The sequence below is a fragment of the Colletotrichum phormii genome, assembly GCF_030913505.1.
Source record: "Colletotrichum phormii strain CBS 102054 chromosome Unknown BDP81scaffold_2, whole genome shotgun sequence".
Classification (NCBI taxonomy): Eukaryota; Fungi; Ascomycota; class Sordariomycetes; order Glomerellales; family Glomerellaceae; genus Colletotrichum; species Colletotrichum phormii.
The window spans coordinates 2,501,181-2,507,180 of record NW_026851444.1 but is presented as its reverse complement, the minus strand read 5'-3'; positions in this window follow the sequence as shown (position 1 = coordinate 2,507,180).

Sequence of the window (6,000 nt, the reverse complement as noted above, 5' to 3'; positions counted from 1 at the left end):
GCATATCACGCCACAAATAATCATGTCGTCACAAAGCAAAGAGGCCCAATTGAACTTAGCAGTCGAGGCTATCCAAAAAAAACCCTAAACTCAGCATTCGAGCCGCAGCAAGAATCTATTCAGTCCCCCCTAGGACCCTAGGTACCCGATTAAAAGGCACACCTATACGATAAGATACTATACTTAACTTACGTAAATTGACGGAGCTTAAAGAGGAGAAGCTAGTTGAGTATATCCTCGACCTGGATTCCCGATCGTATCCTCCCCGGATCAGTGGTGTGGAAGAAATGGCTAATCGATTACTCGCTGACCGCGACGTGCCCCTAGTTGGGAAGCGCTGGGCTTCGAACTTCGTTAAACGACAACCAAAGCTCCGGACGCGCTTTTTTCGCAAGTACGACTATAAGAGGGGCCAATGCGAAGATCCAGACGCGATAAACGCGTGGTTTCGGCTTGTAGCGAACATAATCGCGAAATACGGCATTATAGACTCCGATATCTACAACTTCGACGAGACTGGAATTATAATAGGCCAGATTGCATCCAGGATGGTCATCACGAGTGCCGAAAGGCTTTCAAGCACAAAAATGATATAGTCTAGCAATCATGAATGGGTTATAGTTATTCAGGCCATTAGTTCGTTAGGCTATAGCGTTCCGCCGTATATTATCGTTACAGGCCAGTATCACCTCTCCACCTGGTATATAGAAACAGATCTCCCACGCGACTAGGTTATTGTAACGTCTAAAAACGGATGGATAACAAATGAAAGACGCCTAGACTGGCTCTAGTACTTTGATCGGCATATAAAACCGCGTATAACTAGTAGTTATTGCCTCCTCGTCGTCGATAGGTACGAAAGTCACCACTCTGCGGACTTTGAGATATATTACAAGAAAAATAATATCATCACGCTCTGCATGCCGGCCTATTCGTCTCATCTACTTCAGCCCTTAGACGTTGGCTGCTTTGGGCCACTAAAGACGGCTTATGGTCGACAAATTGAGGATAAGATGCGCCGGGGTAATACCCATATTACGAAGGAGGACTTCTTCTCTGCATTTCATAACGCTTTCATACAAGCCCTAACGGTAAAAAACATCCAGGGAGGCTTCAGAGGGGCCGGGCTTGTTCCTTTAAGTGCCGAAAGTGTCCTTTTGAAGCTTGATATCAAGTTACATACTCTAATACCCCCAGGGTCCCTACTAATAACACCCCCCGCGTAGACTTCTTAGACGCTAAATAACCTAATAGAGGCCTCTTCTCAGTCCGAACTCATCAAAAGGAGGATCTCCCGCTATTAGAATAGCTCCCTAACTTTAATTATTAAAGCTATAGAGCATTTATTAAAGGGAGCGCGGGGATTTATATACTAGATTGCCTTATTAAGGTCGGAGGTCTAGATCCTCCGGGAGGAAAATAACCTACTTAGCCGACGCAGGAGGGCTAAGAAAACACGTCTCAGACAAGGAGCATGTCTTACTATAGCTGAGGCAGAGGGCATTCAGTCGCAGAGAGAGGCTACGGCCCAGATTGAGGAGGAAATGCGCTAGAGTAGTGGTCGTCGGCCGAGGATAGAAACAGGTCGACGGCGATGTGGCGTCTGCGGAAACACTGGCCACAATGCGCGAACATGTCAGTTTAATGAAGAAATATCTGAGGAATAGGATTCAGAGTAGTTTCAATTGATTTTATGTTTGTAGTGTTGCTCCTTAGTTAGATTTATAATGTGAGTATAGTTAGGTCGGCAGCTCGCTTGTCTGGGCAGCTCGCTTATCAAGTACGTTAACATTATTACTTTACTATTTATGAGTAAAAAATACTAAACAAAACTCTTGAATAGATATTATTATATATATATACTATAATATATACCAGTTAAGTAATATGTAGTTAGTATTTGGCAAGTTTACTAATAGTAATTAATGATAAATTTACTCTTCTCGGGCTTAATACCTTCGGCTAGATCTACGCTATAAATATTATATTTAATATAGGTATATTGAAAAAATAGTATGGGGGCTTTTTATAATATACAATTCGTCTAAATAACTTCATTAATATTATGAAAAACCTGGTTAATATATATTAAAAAATCCGGTAACTAATTAAATATTGGCCTAGCTATAATAAATATAATAAATATAATTCCGTTTTGAATAATAATAAAGTCTAGAACAATAAGTTGATACATAAGACAGTTTTTATAACCCTTCCCGAATGATAATAATATTCGTAATAAAAAAATCTTATTAGATCTAGCCGCTTCTATAGGCTATATCAGAAGGTTTAATATATATTAAAATAAATAAAGATAGCTATTTAGGTACAAGGCTGGAACTTGAAAGGAATTTATACGGCGGAAGGTCGGGTAAAAGTTACTAATTAAATATATAGTATAATATACCCAGTTTTCTCGTTATATAAGATGTTATATATACTGGTACCCCGGCGGATACCTCTACCGAGGGTAAAGATAATTAATTGTATTCATAAAATATATTTTAAATTCAATATTAATATAAAAGCTATTAATGAAAGAGCTAATATCATTAATAATTTATTGTTTTCCAAATCTTATAAGAAATTTAATATCCTTCTTATATTTTATATTATATATGTAAATATATTTACTAAGGGAATTCATATAGAGACATGCAGAATTAATACAGAGGCATTCATTCATCTTACAGCGGCATGGAAGTATGCTACTATAATTAGCCTAAAAGTTTATTATCATTATATCCAGATTCTACCGCTCGTCTCTAAAGTACTCTTTCTATTTAAAATTTCCTCTATATTAGCCTTTCTTAAAACTATCTTGGTCGTTACGCTTAATATCAATATATAATGCCTCTACTATCTAAACCATAGCGCAATCTACGCCGCCGAGCGGCAGACCGCAGCCCTAGCGGTGTAATACATCCTCCTAAACGCAAACATATCGATATATTATCGTCCCCTTCTTCAGTTAGCAGCCATACTAGTGCTTATTAATTCTTTAGAGTTAGCGATCCCTAAGTATATAGCGACCTGATCAATGACTTATTACCCGACCTATTATAAGAAACACGACCACTATCCTATTATCAACCCTATTACCCTAGAATCGAACCAAGACTCTACCTTAGCCGCCATTTCCCTAATAGAACCGACTCCCCCCAACCTACTACTTTACCCCGACTCTCGCCTACCCGCAACGGCCCCTATCCTAATAACGAGCACTTTAAGTCTACGCTTTACCTTACGCACCGTTTTCTGAGGGGAATTTAAAGTACCTAACATACTACTCTCCCTTATATATCGCCAGATTGTAGCCTCTTGTCCTCTAATAAAGGATACTAAGACCCTTAGTAGCCTACTATAGAGCATTTTAATAATGCTCTTAAGCTTATTTAATAGGTTATTAAGACTAATAAAAGATTAATAACCGCCCTCCTCTAATAAGACAAGCAAAGCCACTATTAGTAGGAGACGTGGGCTTCTTAAGAAAACCTACCCCCCTATATTCACCTCCGCAATAATACCTTCCCTCGAGTCTATTATTTTTCTAAGCTACAGCCTTCTATTATACCTACTTTAACAAATCCTCCCCCCCCCTTCAAATATAACCCCTAACCTATCGATCCCCGGCAACCTAGAGCCTACTATAAAGACCCTCTTTAATTAACTTAATATATTTATAAGGGCTAACGGGTTTAATATTATAAAACGGTATAAATATACCTCTCGGATAGGCCGGCTTATATAATACTCTTTTTAATATAATTAATTTGGTGAACCTAGTCCCTTAAAATATATAGGTTTCCGATAGTATAGGTCTCGGAAGTATAGCTACTAATAGTAAGTAATTATTAAAACGTAAGAGGAAGGCAAATGGCTTTTACGCCACCTACTAAATACTCACTATAATCAACATAATCATTAACTAAGCCTTAAGGCATCTACCTACCCTTTACATCAAAAGCTCACCTAGCCTATTATAAATTCTATTAAAAATACAAGCCGTCGTATTAGTATTCGGGCACATAACGTCCGCATTATTATACAAGAGCAGTTCCCGGATTCCGCACTTACCCAGCGCGATATTTATAATGCTAAAGCGCGTATAAAACGGGAAAAGCTAGATAGTTATTTGCTAACGGCTATGTTAATTAAGTTATTCAATAAGCGGGAGATCCCCTATATTATTAAATAGAATAATAATAAGCCGGCCCGCCTTATGAGGCTTGTCTAGACCTTTCTTTACTATCTCTAAATATAGAAGCGGTTCCCCGAAGTAGTTAGCTTCGATAATACCTATAATACTAATTACTTTAAGCTTCTACTATTCTAAGTAACTAGGCAGACCTACCTTGGGTCTATTTATAACGAATAGTTAGAGGGCTTCCAATTTCTCTCAAAAGGCGTAAGAGAACTAGTCGAGTAATACTTAATTTATCGGCCTATAATTATTATTACCGACTATAATAAGTAGATAAAAGCTATACTTAACGAAGAGTTTCTAAATACCTAGTAACAGCTCTATATCCACTATATTAATTTTAACAGTATACTTAAGGCTAAGTAGAAGTGTGCTAAAGCCGGCGGCAATAATAGTAGTGATAGTAGGTCTAATAAAGAGGATCCTCACTCGGTAATATAAATAGTAGCGGAGCTTAGCGACGAAGACCGCACCTATATTAATATAACGGCAAATTAAGCTATCCCGTATACTTACCGCGGTATATTTATTATATAAAAGCTTGTTATTTTTATTAAAACTAAGCACTCTTTTAAGAAAGTATGAAAGAAGCTTTATAGAGAGTTTGATAACTAACGCCTAATCTTATAGGACTTCTATTCTATATACTTACTTATAAGAGCATAGTAGGCTCGCTATTTCATCCGCTAGTATCAAAACTTTAGTATTCGTATTAACGTGGTTCATCAGTCAGCGACGAACTTTTTCCCATGCACGTAATGGTATTTACTATTGCACAACCACAACACATTGAATTAACTATTCCTCATTACTACTCGAATCATTTGACAATTCCGTATCCTTAGAACAGGTTCGCGCATTATGACCGGTCTCGCCACACACACCACAGCGTCTCCGAGCTGGCTGGGCTCTCTTTGATGGACCCCCCTCCTCATCCTCTTGAGGTGCTGGACGTTTCCCTTTTTGTTTCCCTTCAAGCAAAACCTGAGATTCCTCTATACTAAGCGCCCCTCCAAGCTGGACCCGCGTCCTTTTAGCCCTCCGACGCTTACCAAGTGCAATATTCGCATCCTTAAGGGTACGAAGCCGATCAGTCAAAAGAGTGATTGAGTGCGCCATTGCCTACGCACCCTTTTAACAATTGCTCAACTATAGCAATAATTGGCGTTAGTGAGCTTCCTTAATGAGCAGTGATCCGACTTTTGATAAAATTAGACTGCGAGACGGTTTGTTGTGGGTTAGAGGGCGTTTGCGACTGCCAAGGTGGTGGTGTTGAAGGGTTGGCCACAGGAGGTGTAGGCGTCCGTAAACGTACATCAAGCTTTTCAATGACATGCTCTGGGTTCCATGGTGAAATTCCAGCGCCTCGAAAAGCAGCCCTAATGTTTTCTTCATTAAAAACTTTGTTATGGGCCTGGTAGAAGGCAATAAAGAACTCCGACTTGGTGATGTGGTTTATGGAGGCTTTGATGAATAGGTTGATTTCATCACCATATGCGCGTTTTAAAGGCGAATAAAGGGCAATATCTAATGGCTGTAGTAGATGTGACGAATGTGCAGGCATACTGACGGTTATAATATTGTTCTGCTTGCAGTAATTGTCGAATTCGGCCGATAAATGGCTCTCGTGGCCGTCGATAATAAGCATCCGGTAGACGCCCTTCGTTTGGTTCTTAGTATGTTTGTCGAAGTGTTTAATCCAGTCAAGACCCGTCTGATTATCCGTCCATCCATTATTGGTAGGTTTGATAACCCAGTCGCTAGGAAAACCTGATTCCGTGGTCCAACTAGTAAGG